The following is an 18,042-nucleotide window of genomic DNA, read 5'->3' as shown; positions in this document are numbered from 1 at the left end:
TTTCACACACATGGGCAATAAGAAAATTAGTGCCGGCATGGATATATCATTTGAGAAGTTAATCTCTCGCTATAACAATAAAGGGGTTTTGCAATTTTAATTTTGTTTTGATGAGCCATGATATATATTTGGAAAGGATTTCCATTTTTATAAAACACAACAAACAGTTCTGTAAGTTGACTACAGCGTGTTTCCTCCCTTGTTAAGCATAAATCTAAGAAAGTGCTTTAAAAAAATCAGACCTCTCCAAATGACTCTAGGCATATTTAATTTGGTTAGGGAAATAAAGCACTTAGATTAAAATGTTAATACTTATAGAACATGTTGCATTTTAAGACTCTGAAGACTGAATTGATAAATGTAGAGAATATTGAATTAAGAGACGGAAAGCATAATTTTGTTTTCTCTCCATGCTTCTTACCATTTTTGTTTGTTTGTTTGTTTTCGATGTGGGTAAGTCTTTTTAACTTTTACCTTAGTCCACTTTGTGCTATTTAAAATAGGGCTGAATGGCCTTTCTTCTATAAATTGCTAGCTTTAATGATAAAAAGTTGACATAATTGATATTAAAATAATACTATAAATAATTTAGTAAATATTGTACATTATTATTATTATGGGTTTTAACTATTACAGCCTAAATGATATAAAAAGGCTAGGGCAATAATGGAAGAATATATAAGGAAAAAATGAATTTCAATGTAAAACCTCACTCAGAAGAAAGAAATGAAGCAGCTGGACACCTGCTATACCCAAGGACGGAAGTTTAGCCACTTTTGAGAAAATTGTCAAAGAAATACTTTAAATGGAGGTAGAGACAGAATCAAACCGAGGTAGAAAATATTGCTACAAAAGCTTAGACACCATTATTAAATAAAAATATCAAAATGTGAAATTATTGTTTCTCGAGATATCTTTCTCTTGTGTCTGTGTATTCCTAACAGTGGTGTTTCCAACTCTCTAATCATTCTTCAATGAACTAGTCAATTTGCACCTTGTGAAAATGGCAGTCTTGGCATCCTCAAGGGACTCAAACCGTTTCCCTTTTCAATACTCTTTCCTATGGAAAATAAAGACAACTCTGAAGGGACACATTGTTTGTCGGAAGAATGACGAGATGCATTATTGGGATGGTAAATAGAAATCCTTCTCCAAATTTTCGTGGACTTTTTTTCTCACTGATGCAGTTTTCCATTTCCTTAAAATGAATTCACATTAAAACCCTATGATCAAGAGTTTCTATCAAGAAAATATTTCAAAATTAACCCGTTGGTATACCAAAACTACTCACCATACCCTTCTGATTTTGAATTTAACTGGCCCATCAGATTGCAGCGGAAACCCCCATTCTGTTTGGACCCTTTTTTATGATGGCACCTGAATGGAGACAAGGACATTACTGAAAGGAACTTGAATGCTGTTGCCATCTACTGGCCACAGAGATGTGTTTAAACAAGTTTGGTTTGGAGTAAATCTGTGCACATCTTAACTGGAAGTGTTGTAGCAGTATTTATTATCTTTTTATGCAATAATTTAAGATATTATTATAATCATGTATATGCTCTTTAGATTGCTGGAGTCATTTATTGCATATATATGTGAAGAAACCTACTGCCATCAAATGGATCTAAATTATATTGACCATGTAGCATAGAGTAGAACTACTTGAGAGAGTTTTCAAACTGTAATCTTTTTAAGGAAACAGTACTAAATTTTCTCTTCCAGAGCCACTGGTGGTTTTGAACCATTGATATTTCACTTATCAGGTTACTGCTTGCCTACTGCACTAGCAGGGATCCCAATATATTTATATATAGACTTAAATTGCCAATTATGATTAAGATAACATAAGTTTAAGTAAATTAATTATGGTTATTAGCGGAAACATCCTTTTTAATCTCTTAGATATATGATATGGAAATCTCCACTCCAAAGTTATATTTTAATTCATACACATCAATTGTATTGAAATAATTTGTAGAGAACATAATCTAGCCTTATTCCTACTAATATTTCTACTTTCTGTTTGTGAAATTTCTTGTGCATCTGAAATTCAAAACATTAATTAATGAAGCTTATCATATAGATCTGCATGTAAGGGAGTATAAATGTTTTATAAAAGAATATAAACAAAAGCTCCTAATTTTATGGAACTTGCAATCTAGTTTCAAGGATACAAAATGCCTACAAAATTTGTATGACAATAGGAGAAACTTTCAATGAAGGTAAATCATATGAGCAAAATATAGTGATTAGAAATATTTGGGAAAATATCATGGAGTTTATCCTTGAAACTAGTATTCAGAGCCTATGGCTTACCATGAAGAGATGGACTAATTTTCTGTTATTCATTTCCTGTATACTATGCATTCTTTTCTTTGAATTTCTGACTTGTCTGAGCTCTGCACACATAGGTTCTGTAATTCCGCTGCCTGAGTTCTGATAATTAGCTCTTGACCATCGTTGATAACTTTTTACTCACCAAGCTAGATTTATCCCTACTGCATTCTGCAAAACAAGTCCTAGTGGAATTGTCAATTAAGCGTTGAACTAACTGCAAGTTGAGCACATCAAACTCAGGAGCCACTCTGCTCCAGTAAAGGTTTACAGCTTGGAAACCCTATGTAGGATGGCTATGCATAGAATTCACATGGCAATGGCAGTGGGTGGGTTCTGGGGTCCTTTAAAAAAAAATCCCTTTAGTACCACCTACTTATATGTCTCACTCATTTATGCTGAAAACTTTGGAAGACAGCTACCTAGAAAACCAACCAAAAGAGATCTGTATTTATGCTTATTCCAAAAAACAAAAGAAAAAAGATAATTCACGATAATATGAAAATTATTGAAAAATGTCTTTAATATCACATGGAAATAAAATTTTGCTAAAGATCATTTAACAAAGTTTGTAGCAGTACATCAATGAAAATGGCCAGAAATTGATGATGTATTATAAAGAGGATGTGGCACAAGGGATATCATCGCTCATATCAGAAGGTTGTTGGCTGAAAACAAGAATATCAGAAATTGGTTTATTTGTGATCTATTGATTATTCAAAGGCATTTAACTGCATGGGTCATAAATAAATGTAAGCAGCATTGGGAAGAAAGGGAATTCCAGAACACTTCATTGTGTTCATGCTGGGCATGAAACTGGACCAAGAGAAAGTCATTTAAACAGAACAATGGAATTGTATATAGTTTAAAATAGGGAAATGTGTGCATCAAAGTTGTATCATCTTGCCATACTTATTCAATGGTGAACCAATAATCCGGAAAACTGAGTTATACAAGGGGGGTACACCCCACCCTACCCCACCCCCAAAACAAAACCCACACACAGAAAAAAGCTCTACTGGGTGGAGTTATTGTAGTATACATTTTCCCACTAAGTGAGCACCCGGCAACTTGCTCTGAGTTAGTGCAACCAGTGGTGTCACCTGGGAAGGTTCTCTCTGGTTACAGTGAATTTTTTTTGTAAAAGCAGTTTCTTTTGAACCTCTTTGTGATGGTTGATTTTAGAGAACAGCATACAGCTGTGAAATTTTGTTTCCTGCTTGGGGAAAATGCCATAGAAATAGTTGTGATATTGGACAGAACGAATAAGGACAGCACTATGGGAAAAACTCAGGTGGAAGAGTGGTTTTTCATTTCAAATAAGGTGAAATGTCTATTGATGACAAACCTCTTTCTAGAGGTTGTCAACTTCCCAAACAGATGAAAATGTTGACAAAATCAATGCACTTGTGCTCCAAGACTGATGACAAACCATTGAAAAGATGGTTTGAGCTATTTGTAACTTGGTTCAGCAGATGTTAACAGAAGATTTGGGAACGAGAAGGGTCATGGTCATTGGGTTCTGACTGACTGGGAAAAAGAATGTCAAATGGAACTTTGAAAGAAGAGCTCTGAAACAATCCAGACTTTTCCCCCCCAAGGTCACCTTGGTGAGGAGACATAGTGTTATTCTTATGACCCTGAAAGCAAACATCAATCAAGCCCGTGGAAGACTCCATCATCACCTCACCCCCAAAAAGCTCATCAAGGGAACTCAAAAGATCAAGATGATGCACGTTTGGTTTTTTTTGATGTGAGGAGATAATGCATTTGGAGTTTGTTTCACTAGGTCAGATCTTGCCCATGCACATTACTCACCTCAGTCTCTGGGAGTTCTTTTTGTTTCCATGAATGAAGAGGAACATGAAAGGACAGCGGTTTGATGAAGTAGAAGAGGTGAAGAAAAAAATTCTGGAGGTGCTATCAGCCATCCAAACAGATGAGTTTCAAAAATGTTTCCAAGAATGGAATCACAGATATGACAACTGTATTAAGTGTAATGGAGAGTACTTTGAAGGTGATGAGGTTGTTTTGTAAAAATATTTAAATACATAGTTTTGGAAAAAAATTATATTTTTGTGTGTGTGGGGGTACTCCCTTGTATAAAGAAGAATATGACATTAGGATTGGAGCAAATTATATGAACCCTTTTTGTGTGTGTGCAAATGCTACCACTTGTCTGTCAATTTGTCATGCTGTGGTGGCTTATGTGTTGCTGTGATGTGAGAAGTTATATCGCTGGTATTTAAGAAATAAGTATGCCATCCAACTGTCAAGACAACTATAATTCCACTGTATGCACTATCCACAAAAGATAGTGATGCAGAAATTGAAGTGTTTTAACAGTGTCTTCAGTCTGAAGTTGATCAAACATCCACTCAAAATGCATTGATAAATTTTTGCTGATTGGAATGCACAAGTTGGAAACAAAGGGGAAGAATAGTAATTGGAAGTAGGATGTTGTTGATAGAAATAAAGCTAGAGATCGTGCATGATAGAATTTTGCAAGATCAACTAATTGTTCACAGTAAATCCCTTTCTCAACTATACAAAGGTGACTAATCACATGCATAGGAAACACAGAAATCAAAGTAACCCTATCTGTGGGTAGAGATGACAGAGACGGGCAATGTCAGCAGCTACAATGAGGCCAGAGACTGGGGACCAAACCATCAATTGCACATATGTAAGCTTAGGTTCAAGCTGAAGAAATGGAAGACAAGCTCACAAGAGTCAAAAAACAAATACAGTTTTGAGCATAACCCACTGAATTTCAAGAGAATCTCAAGAACAGATTTGCTGCATTGAACAATAATGACGAAAGACCTGATGACCATCGTTCATGAAGAAAGCAAAAAGTCATTAAAAGACAGGAAAGAAAGGGTCAAAGGAGATGTCAGAAGAGTCTCTGAAACCTTCTTAATGATAAAGTCCCTAAAGCAAATGGAAGAAATGGAGAGTCAATGAGATGAACAGAAAATTCCAAAGGACAACTCAAGAAGAAAAGTTAAATATTATAATGAAATATGCAAATACATAGAATTAGAAAATAAAAAAAGGAAGAATACAGTTCATAAAACTTAAACTGAAAGAACTAAAATAAAATTCAAGCTTCCATTTGCAATATTGAAAGATTCTATGGGTAAAATATTGAATGATTCAGGAAACATCCAAAGAAGGTAGAAATAATACAGGGTCACTGTACCAAAAAGAATAAGTTTTCATTACACTGTTTCATGAGGTAGCATATGAGCAAGAACCAATGGTAAAGAACAATGAAATTCAAACTCCACTGAAAGCATTAGCCAAAAGCAAGGTTCCTAGGGTTCGTGCAATACCAACCAAAATATTTCAAAAAGTAGTTGAGCATTGAAAGCATTCACTTGTTTATGCCAAGGAATCTGGAAGACAGCTACTTTGCCAATGACTGGATTAAATCCATATTTGTACCCATTCCGAAGAAAGTTGACCCCAAAGAATTCTTAAATTATAGAACAATATCATTAATATCATATGCAAGCAAAACCTGAAACTCATTAACAAAGGTTACAGCAGTATATTGACAAGGCTGTCAGAGATTCAGGCCTGATCCAGAAGAGGAAGGAGAGCTAGGATATCATTGCTGACATCAGTTGAGTGTTGGCTAAAAGCAGAGAATACCAGAAAGAAGTTTACTTGTAATTTATTGACTATGCCAAGGCATTTCACCTTATGGGTGATAGCAAACTATGAATAGCCCTGAAATGAATGGGAATTCCAGAATACTACATTGTGCTCATGTGGGACCAGTGCATCCATCAAGAGGCAGCGGAGCAAACAAAAAGGGAATACTGCATGCTTTAAAATCAGGAAAGGTGTACATCAGAGTAGTATCCTCTCACCATCCTCAATCACACTGTATGCTGAGCAAATGTTAGAGAAGTTGGATTATATGAAGCGGAATGCAGCAGATCTGGAGGAAGGCTTATTAACAACCTGAGATTTGCAGATGGCACAGTCTTGTTTTGCTGAAAATGAGGAGGCTTGGACCCATTGATGAAGATCGAGGATTTTAGTCTTTGATTTGGAGTACAACTCAATGTAAAGAAGCCTCAGATCCTCACAACTGGCCCAAATGGTAACATCACGGTAAATGAAGAAAAGATTGAAGTGATCAAGCATTCATGGTGCAGGCCTACAAGCAGTGCTCATGGAAACAGCAGTCAAGAAAAATCAAATGACATATTTGTGTTGTCTTAATATTCTCTACTTGATCTTAGGCTCTAATATCAATTGCAGTGCCTACGTAGACCTCACAGACTCCAATTAACGATGAAAGAATTTATGAAGGAAGTTAACCCGTTATAATACTAGTCAGAAATGCTCAAGCTTGAGTTTTTTTTCAGAACACATCACAAAGTTCTTTCAGGTATGCTAACAAATGTTCTGAGGGGCATACCGCTCTGCTATAAGCCTCCTAAAAGCATTCAGCTCCAGCATCTTTGTTCAGCAAACCAAGCTCCTGAATTAAGTGCCCAGAGGCATCCCACTCCTGTAAAACTGTGGTATTCAGCTCTACCTCCGTTGGGTCAGAAAGCCCAACTTCCTCAATTAAGTGCTCAGGGGCATGCTACTCTGCAGTATTCTGTGCCATGCCAGGGCTCCTGGTTCTGTGGCTCCTCTGATAGAAAAGCTGTTTTCTGGATCAAGGATGTTCACTGTGCATGAATCTTGGGTCCAGAGAACTTGCTCTGCTGCTCGCTCTTGCTAGTAATGAGATCCCTTCTCCTGCTTCTTAGAGGGCTCATTTTACACACAGCAGGATAGCATTCCAGGGCATCATGGTCCCAATTAATCACAGGTGAATCCTATCAGTATCTTCCCTTACCACGCCCTTACCAGGCTAGTTTGGTGGGAGTTACAGACTTTGGCTAAAACAGCCATATTAAGTAATTCACTTATTTTCAATATTGCATTGGATATATTTTCTGCAAAAGAGTTCTTTAAAATGTTCAAGAACAATATACTACTTTGAAGACCAAGGTGCCTGACCAAAGTCATAGTATTTTAATCACCTTTTATGAGTGTTAAAGTTGGAGCTTGAATAAAAAAGAGCATTGATCAATAGATGCATTTAGATTATGGTACTCACAGAGAATATTGGCAGCACCATTGACTTCCCGAAGAACAAACAAATCTGTCTTGGAAGCAGTAAATCTCGAATGCTTTTTAGAAGCAAAGATGGCTAGACTTTGTTTCAAGTACTTGGAAAACCTTGTCAGGAGAGACTAGTCACTGGAAAAGTACATTATGCTTGGTAAAATATGGAGCAGCAAAAACCGTGGAAGACCCTTAATGGATGGATTGACTCAATGGCTACAGAATTGGACGCAATCGTGTCAACACTTTGAGGTTGGCATGGGACTGGACAGTGCTTTGTGCTCTGGGGACAGGGTAGGTAGGAGTTGAGCTGACTGAGCAACACCCGGCAACGACAGCACCTATCTTCCTATACTTCCCCTGTTACTGAGAGTATTAAGACTACTGATGTTCAAAAGCAAATTTGAAAAAAAAAAGTTTTTACAGGAAAAAAATTCACTCTCTGTATTATCTAGATTCATGGCTTGATGCTGCAAGTCTTCCAGTTTTTAAAATACAAATACACAATTAAAAAAATCATAAAAATGCTATTTTTCATTTAGCCTATGTTGTCACTCTTTTTCCAGTATGCTTGCTTTTCTTTTAAAATAAAAACAAGAAGATTCTGTAGTATTCTGTGTGCTCTGATGAGACGTGTAGAGCTTCATGTTTTTCTAATCTGAATGTAGGGCTGATAATAGCCCTCTGGATCATTTTAAGAATTAAATTAATTGGCATTTTGAGAAATAATTTATAGCACATATTCTGACATTTATGACGCCCTCACTTTTTATCCTGTGAATTTTTACTATATGCTTAAATGTCTAATTGCTGAGCTATGACACCCATGGAAATATGTCTTCTTCTTAGACTTCTTAGAGAAGCAAAACCGGTGAAGCTTATTTATGTGTACATAGCAATACAACCATATCGATAAAAATGCTCCTGCGGTCATAGAAGGTGACTAGGCTAAGTTTCAGCAGATTCAGTCTTTGGGTCAGATGTTAGGCTGAAGGCTTCCGCTGACTCAGTAGCAATGGGAGGTGATGGCCCAAGACTAGGAGGAAGACAACCAAGTGGCTGCAGAAGTGAATGAATCCGAGAACAATCCATCAGGCTGTGGTTTCATAGGCGAAGGAATCTAAGGTTGGTAGTTAGAGGGTAGGGAATTGATGATTTCTAGGTTTGGCAAAGAGCCCTGGTGTTGTATTGGGTTGAGAAAGCAAGATTAACTGTTCAAAACCACCAGCCGCTCCAGAGGAGAAAGACGGCGATTTCTACTCCCACAAAAGAGTTACAGTCTGGGAAAGTCGCAGGGCACATCTACCCTTCCTGTATGGTTGATTTGAGTCGGCATTAACTTGACAGTAGTGAGGGCGTGAGGATGGGCAGGCAATCTGGCAGGCCATCTCAGAAGAGATCAGTCCCTGGAGAAGGACATGCTGGGTAAAGTAGAGGGGCAGTGAAAAAGCGGAAGGCCCTGGGAAAATGTCCGAGTCTCCTGCAGGTAGACCTGGACTTTAATGTATCAACGGCGCAAGCATAGGAACAACTCGGAACAGAGCACAGGACTAGGCAGTGTTTCACTCTGTTGTACAACAGAACCCAGGTCCTCGACCATGCCAGTACTCGGGATCGGATTTCAAGGCGAAATGTCGAGAGAAAAGTTTGCATTGGAGCTCGAACAAAACATCGAAATCTGACCCATCGCACATGATTCTTGTAAACAAAAGCAGTTCGTCTTTCAGTCACTAGGCGTTAGTTGGCGCTGTTAGCATTCGTTGTTTAAACCATTTGCAGCTGTGGTCCAAGCGTTTTGCTAGGATTTTCTTAGTTCTGGTGGCTTTTGGTACTGTTTTTAGATAGAAAACATGTGTCCTAAGAAAGCGTTCTTTTTGAAAAGAATCATGATAAGGAACCGGTTAACCGTGTTATCGATATTGTTGATAATTTAGTAAACTCTTTCAGAAGACAGTTAAGGAAACGCCAACAGCAGACCACATGAGACAGATTTTTTTTATTAGAGAAAGCCAACCAGGTCCTAGTGAAAAAAAGCACAGAACGGAAAAATAACTCCTGAAAAGCAGCTTCCAGTTGATTTTATGGACGGGGATTCCCCTTCCAAACAAGAACTCTCTCTCCATGCCCCCTCACCACATCCGTGCCCACAGATCCAGATCCTCAAGTATCTCAAGGTATGGACCATCCTGTAGTTGTTGAAAACATTTTTAATGTTGTGTTTTTTATTTAAATTATATTATTTAACTCTGACCTTATTTACTTTGAAATGTCTGTGTAATGTTCTGTAAACAAGGCAAGGTTAGGGTAACAACTTGGTGATCAAGAACGGATTATTCTGTTTTGTTATTTCTTATGGGAATAATTGATTTGGAACTCGACTGCATCACATCTCAACACTCCTTTTAGAACGGAGTAGCGTTCAGGTCCAGGGTCTCTATGGGCTTGAACTGACTGATGGCACCTGACACCAACATGGCAAACAGTTGGTTTAATTGCAAAGAACTGAAGGCTGATGAACCAGGTGTAGGATCTAGACCTAGCAAAAAATAAACACACTTTTCCACAATTTTCACTTTTATTGGAAGTGGGCCATATTCTTAAGGAATATCTTGAGGAAATATCCTTTCAATTGCTTATGCCAGGGGTACAATCTGAGTAAGGGTTTTGGATCCCATCCTCATAACTCATTGGATTCTCATTGAAGATCCTAGTTTGGAGAGGAATATGAGTTAGATTACATCATGAGGGATTACTAGGTCTTAACTGCCAAACTTTGAGAATCCTGGCTTTGCTAATTGACACTAAATTTAACTATCACTGACTCAAACTTCAAAGCATTTGTCTGAAAGATGATTAGAAGATGCCAAACTCATTTGTTCACTGATTGATTCTATCATATAAACATAAACCAGTGTTTCTAATGACCCCCCCCCTTACATACACAGACACACACACACACATTCAAAATCTTACTTTTTGATTACGGTAAATAATTCCATTTTGAATAAGGTGACACCCAAGGCAGACCATCTCTAATGGAAGGGTGAAGGTGGACACTGAAATGGCAGATTTTCAGGTGACTATGTTTTAAAACTCACAGATGAGGATCCTAAAAGTATATACAGAACAAGGAACATCTGTCCATCGCAAGTAGAATTTTTGTTGCGCTGTAGTAGTGTTTGCGATTAGTAGAAACGGAGACTGATTTCACTTGATATTTTAGCAGGTTATAAAATTGGAAATCTTAAGGTATTTAAAAATAAACGTAGAAGGAAGGTAGATATGCCTATATAAGTACTTTAGGAGTTACTCAAATACAAGACAGAGTGCAAACTATGACTGCAAATGAAGTTTCAAGATATTGGTAGGAATACTATGACATATATACCTTGATTTTTTTAATAATATATTTTAGTTAGACCTGTAGTTAATCACACTTTTTTTTACTGAGATGGAAAATAGATGGATGAATTTGCATATGTTCTTTGAATGCCTTTTCTATAATTCAGGAAAACCTAAATTTATTCTCTAGTTATCAATGGAAAGCAGATAATATAGAAATTATTTATCCAGGAAACAGAGGAAATTTTCACATTTACTCTATAAAAGGCTAATGATTGAGATCTAATGAGGCTGCATTCTATATAACTTCTGTAGTATTTTACATATACTAACTGATAAAAATTTCCCCAAAGCCCTTTGAATTATAAATCATCATTCGTTAAATATTATAGATGAGAACCTTGAGGCAGAGATAAGTTAATAAACATCAATTGTCAAGTTGGTGGCGTGAGACCACGATCAACCCGACAAGGTGCCTGAGCTCTCAACTGCTACTTACCCTCAGATGTTGGAACTGCATGTGGAGAGTGTGTGTTAGGAAAAGAAGAATCGACAATTCAAGAAAGGATGAAAGAATATTCCTAATGAGACAGTTCAGAAGGGAATGAGTCTGACTCCCAAAGAGAGCATGAGGAAAAAGTGAACAATTATCAGGACTAGAGAGCATTTTTAAACCTGATATAATTGACACTGCCAAAGGAAATATAATTTGTGTTCTATAGAGTATCCTGATAATTCCACTGTTACAATTCTTATGTATTTGAGTCAAACTACAGAGCTAATAATTATTATATTCAGTTCATTATACCTTAATATCAATTACAATTGAATTAATGAATACTATTGAGTTAGAGAATATTTTAATATACAAGTCATCAGTTAATTACATATACAACATATTTCTAATTATTCATTAGGTATCTAAGTATATCAAACATGTCTGAGATTTTTATCTCACTTATATAATGCAGTATATATTATCTATTCTACAGTATGGACTCCAAAAAAAGGTATTAGTTGAATCTGTGTATAACATAGTTTGATTTAATTTTGTTGTTTTTAATGATTCTATGAATGGGATATGATTTTATTTTGCTTATATTTACATGTTTATGTAAATATTTTACTAAAATATAATAAATACAAACATTAAAATAAAATGTTCCACACAGTTGACCTGCCACTTGTCTGTCAGTTTGTCGTACTGTGGATGTTTGTGTATCATTATGATGCTGGAAGCTATGTCACTGGTATTTCAAATACCAGCAGAGTTACCCAAAGTGAGCAGGTTTCAGCAGAGATTCTAGACTAAGAACAAACCATGAGGAAGAAATAGAAGGAATTAGCCACTGAAAAATCTTATGGATAGCATTGAAACATAATTAGATACTGAAATCTCATGAATAGAAACAGTATTGTCAGAGTTGGTGGAAGAGTTAGTGTCAAAAGATGCACCCCTCAGGTGGAAAGGTGATCAAAATATGATTGAAGAAGAGCTGCCTTCTCAAAGGAGACTCAACAGCAGTAACACGGAGGGAGGGAGTAAAACGTGCAGGAATGAGGTCTGCAGAGGTCAGTCCAGCCCTGGAGACCCTCACTTGCTGATGGGGCGTGGCACAGCTTGAGAAGAAACCGCTGCCAATGTTAATTGATACTCAGAATGGAGAGTTGCAACCAGGAAACTCTAAAGTTGTAAGCCATGAAATGGAATGCATTAAGATCAATATTCTAGTTATTAGGGGAGCTGAAATGGACTGGTATTGGTCATATTGAATCAGAAAATCATATGGTTTGCAAAGCTGGGAATGACAGATTGTAAAGCAATTATGTCATTTTCACCATCGAAAAGGACATTTCAAGATCGGTCTTGAAGTACAATAATGTTGTGATAGGATAATATCTATTAATATAGAATGAAATTCAGTCAATTCAACTAGTATTAAAGGTATACACTAACTACTGAAGCAAGTGATTGAAAATTGAAGAATTCTATCAGTGTCTTCAGGTTAAAACTGATCAAGCATGCAATCAAGAAAAATTGATAATTATTGGTTATTGGATGCAAAAATTAGAAGAAGAAGAAAAAAAAGCCCTGTTGGTGTAGTGGTTAGGTATTAGGCTGCGATCCTAGAGGTCAGCCTCATTGAAACCACCAACAGGTGAAAGACTTGGCTTTCTGTTTCTTTGAACATTGCGGTTTCGGAAACTCAGTGGGCAGTTCTCCTCTGCCCTGTAGGGTCTCTAGGAGTCAATCTCAACTAAATGGCAGTGAGTTTGGTTTTCTCGTTAAGTCGTGACATCATCCATTTTATTTTTCATTCATGTTATTTGAATTTTTCCTTTGTTTCCTTTGTTAGATTTCCCATTGGTTTGTTGTTGTTGTTAGGTGCCAGTCAGTTCCGCCTTGTAACAACCCCTACTTACAACAGAATGGAAACCCTCCTGGTCCTTCACTATCCTCAAAATGCTTGTTTGAGCCCATTGTTGAAGCCACTGTGTTAATCCGTCTCATCAGGGGCCTTGCTCTTTCTTTGTTCCCCTTCCATTTTACTGAGCATGATGTCCTCCAGGCACTGATCTCTCCTGACATGATGTCCAAAGCATGTCAGATGAAGTCTTGCCATCCTTGCCCCTCAAGACAGATTTGTTTGTTCTTTTGTAGTACATGGTACATTCATTATTCTTCAAGCAACAGTATTTAAACACATCAATTCTTCTCTGGTCTTCCTTATTCAATGTCCAACTTCCACATGCATATAAGGCAATTGAAAATACTATGACTCTGGCCAAGCATACCTTAGTCCCCAAAGTAGCATCCTTGCTTTTCAATACTTTCAAAGGGTCTTGTGAAACAGATTTACCTAATGCACTGCATCGTTTAATCTCTTCATTGCTGCTCCCATATTGAATGTGGATCCAAGCAAGATGAAATCCTTTACAGCATCAGCATTTTCTCCATTAATCATGATGTTACATATTGGTCCAGTTGTAAGGGTTTTGATTTTCTTTATAGTGAATTGTAATCCATAGTGAAGGCTGCAATCCTTGATAATCTTTAGCAGTGGTTTATAGTTTTTGTTAATACTTTCAAAAAAATTCATTTCTTATTCTTCTAATTTTATATTGTTTTGTATTGGTTCATTAATTTATGTTCTAGTACTCATTAATTACATGCTTTCAATGACTATAGATAGAGATTGTGACTCTTTTTAATAATTATTGGAGATTCGCAGCTAATATGACGATTCTGGTTTGTTTGTTATATGTGTTTATTGCTATAAAATAGCCTCCATGTACTATTTTTCCTGGGGCCCAATGGTTTTGTTATATTATTGCCATTTCCTCTATATTCAAAGATTTTTTTGTCATTTAAAATTTTATCTATTATTTTGTAGTTTGTAAGCAGTATTATTTGGTATTTATGTATTTGATTCTTTTCCTTGATCTTCCTATTGTTGATTTCTAACTTTATATCATCATGATCTGAGAAAATTTTTGGTAGTATTCTAAGATTTGAAATTCATTTAAGATTTGCTTTGTGGCATGATAAATGTTTTTTGTGTGCTGGAAAATAATTTGCATTATGGTGTTTGGGGAGTGAAATGTTTCATATATATCTAAATCAAGTTGCTTGTTTACTTTTTTTAGTTCTTCTGTGATTTTGTTGAGCTTTTTTCTATGTATCTGCCCTTCATCAAAACAGATGTATTAAAGTCTCCTACTATTATAGTAAAAAATCATGATGTGCTAGGGATTAGGCATTGGACTGTCTCAACTGTAAGATCAGATGTTGAATCCCATTAGCCATTCCATGGCAGAGAGAAGAATTTGCTCCCCTCAAGATTTACATTCTTGAAACTCTGTATATTGTTTCAATGAGTCAGAATTGCCTTGGTGGTAGTAGACCTGGTTTGGTTTACTACTGTAGTTGAGTTGTCTACTTTCTCTCATCAGTTCTGTTAGATTTGATTAATGTAAGGCTCCCAGTCAGTGCCCATGTATACACACATTTCCACATACCTGAAAAATATGGACAAAGAACAACAAGAAGAAAATGATCATAATAAATAAAATAGAGTAAGAGGAAATGAAAAATACAAAGGAAGAGAGAAATGTTTTAAAAGAAGAAAAACACTAGGGAGACAGAAAAAATCAAAGAGAATTGTAAAGAAAACATTAAGAGAATAGTAAACAAATGGAAGCAATGGAAAACAGAAAAGAGAAACATGAGAAAAGATATAAGAAATGCAAGGAAAAGGAAAAGGGAAAAATAAATGGGAAAAAAGAGAAAAAAAAGAAAAAGAAATGAGAATACGAGGGCACGTATGAAGTATCTGGATAGTGATCCCATCAGCTTTGGGGGTTATAAGAGGTTACAGGACTTTGGCCCTAAAGGAAGTCTTGCTTCATAAAAGGTATCTGGGTAAGAGTCAAAGATCCTGGAAGGAATTCCTGCAGACCCGGATAGAGGGCCGTTTGGATTAGGGTGTCCATCTGGCAATGTGTATTCTGCTGGCCTCAGGAGGCAGTGAGTGCACACCTCCAAATGCAAGGGTGGTGAGCATCTGACACCTGGTCTATGAGGATGGAATTTTGACCTCAGGTGGAGGAGGAATTAATTGGTAGGGGAAGTGGGAATGCCCCTGACTAGTAGGTGAGATTTGGGAATGGACATATGTCTAGCCATGGGGTAGGGGTGGGAGTGGATAACAGGGACAGGATTTTACCTGACTGGTTACCATCCACCACTGTGGTGCTCATGTGGACCTGGATGAGTAGATCTAATATCACTTTCCTGTTTCAACTGTAAGCTGTTTGTTAAAACTCAAACATGTCTGCTTTGTGTCAAGATAGCTGGTGATGTACTTATTTGGTCCATAGCCTCATTCATTGCATCTGTTCAGCTGCTTCTCCAAGTCAATATTCCATCTATGTTTCTATCCTTTCCACTGAAGCGGGGGATTCCAAGATTGCCGTCTATGTCGGTTTCATTTGGTCTCTGATGTCCTTATAGCAGAGCGTTTTGAGTCGTCTTCCTGCCTAGTTTCCCATCTTTCCAGAATTTCAGCCTTTTCCCCCGCATCTTCTTGTCCAGTTGTAGAACACGATGATTCCCAAGTGTGTCGTTGAAATACCCCTCAGGTGGATGTATTGCTTAACGGAGGAAATGAGTCTTGGATTGGATCTTGAATATTGGGTTTGGAAGCCAATAGAATAAAGATACGGAAGCATATTTGAACATTTGTGTGATCACTGATGAGTAACATGACCATTATATCTACCTTTGCATTTATACTACTCCATGGTTTCTTTACACTGTATATTATGCCGCCCTTTTTTTTCTTCCAGGAACCGTGCATATATTTTATAAAGTAAAATAATTGGCTAGGTATGGAGACAAAACTGTTTCTCAAAATCAGTTAATTCTGTGATTAATTATAAAGTGCTTTAGAAAACAGCACTGAGTGAGATGGCATCTGTGGTTGGCAATAGACATGCTGTGGGTAATTTATTATTAAAGACCTTTAAAAATTTTAAAACCCAATTAAAAAATACTTATAATTGAAGAGTAGGAAAATGCTTCTTTTAAAAGCAGCAGTAAGATTAGCATCATCACAGAACCTAAGGGCAAATGCTGATCTCAAATAATAATAAATTATCTGTCTATTCTTTATGTGAGTTAAATACCATTGAAACAGCACTGATAAAGCCTCAGGCTATCATCACATTGGATTCTATAGATAATAAAGGATGAGAGACTTATATGGGGAAAACTGGAAAAAAATACTGGATTTTTAGAGTTGGCAGCCACCTTTTAAAAAACGAGTTTGTTTTATTGCCCTCTCTGAACGGCCATCCTAAGAAGTCGTTTAATCCTAACCAGCTTAGGTTCTTGCTACCCTCTGAGGACCAATCGTTACTCTTTCCTGCGCCTTCGCAATTATGTGAAGCTATGTGATAATACACTAGAAGGAACTTCTATCCTATTACTTTACAAGGTGAAGCATCCAATGTCCGTCTCTACTCCATGAGGACCATTTCTTGTGAATACTCATATTAAATGATTATAAGCATAATTATCATCTTTTTAATATCAACTTTTACAATAATAATTAAGCACTGTATTTTTATGTTAAATAAAACTCACAGCTAATTTTTGTTTGTGTGTGTGTATCTGTGTGTGTGTATGTGTGTGTGCGTTCATAAGGAGAATGGATTAAAACTTGGCATTAAGGAGAGAATAGGAGGGCAGACATGTTGATCAGTATGGGACAATCATAGTAATTTATAATGTTTATAGATGATCTGAGAAAATAAAATAATTTAAATATGTTGTATATATTGATCTATGGATTACAGGCTGGTATGTTCTCTTGAATTTAATTTAGGTATGACTTACTTACTGATATTTCTTGGGACTCGTTAATCAAATATTTAAAAACTAAGTTTTACAATTTTGTCTTTTTCAGTTTGTTGATTTGTAGCAGGAGTGATTGTATAACATAAAATCTTTACATTACAAAATACGTATGCTGGGTAATGGTAAATGTATTTATTTTCAGTGCACACATACATCTGTAATCCTCTCTCCACTGTTACTGGTCAGCCTTTTCATCTGCGGTGATCCAGCTAATGAAGGAGGAAAACATTAAGGAAAATCTTTCAAATTGTTTTGTCTAGTGGGATAAAATATATTGATATAGGAATAAAAAGAATGCCTCAGGACAACAGCCAGATTCAAGGAGGATTTATTATTTTCAGAAAAATATCAGGCAGCCAATTGAGCACATGAAATAAAATGTGGTTAAGTTGAAGCAAGTTCATTCTGAGATGGAAAAAGTAACCCTTTATATCCTAATTCACTGGTTAAACAAAGACTACTACAGTTTTTAGTCTGTCACAGTATCTATTGCGAAGGCACTCAGCATCTTTAAAAGAAATGGAATATTAAATTTTAAAGGATGCCTGTTGCAACAAATTCCATAAAGCTCTTTATAGATAGCTGTTTCTTTGAAAGAGTAGGAGGCTTTTTGTGTTGAAGTAGCTCAGCACTCATAGAGAAATCATTTCCCACTTTTCTGTAATTGTTTACTTTTATATTTAAATACTAGTTGGGTACAAAAACATTTTGCTAAATTCTTCACTGCTATGATAAGATATACACACATGTGTGTTTTTTATATGAATTTATTTTGCATGAAGAGATGAAATAATCTCCAAATC

The sequence above is a fragment of the Echinops telfairi genome, unplaced genomic scaffold (genome assembly GCF_000313985.2).
Source record: "Echinops telfairi isolate 266 unplaced genomic scaffold, ASM31398v2 ScPeMD7_9;HRSCAF=40, whole genome shotgun sequence".
In the NCBI taxonomy this organism is placed as follows: domain Eukaryota; kingdom Metazoa; phylum Chordata; class Mammalia; order Afrosoricida; family Tenrecidae; genus Echinops; species Echinops telfairi.
Note: the sequence above shows the minus strand (reverse complement) of the source record.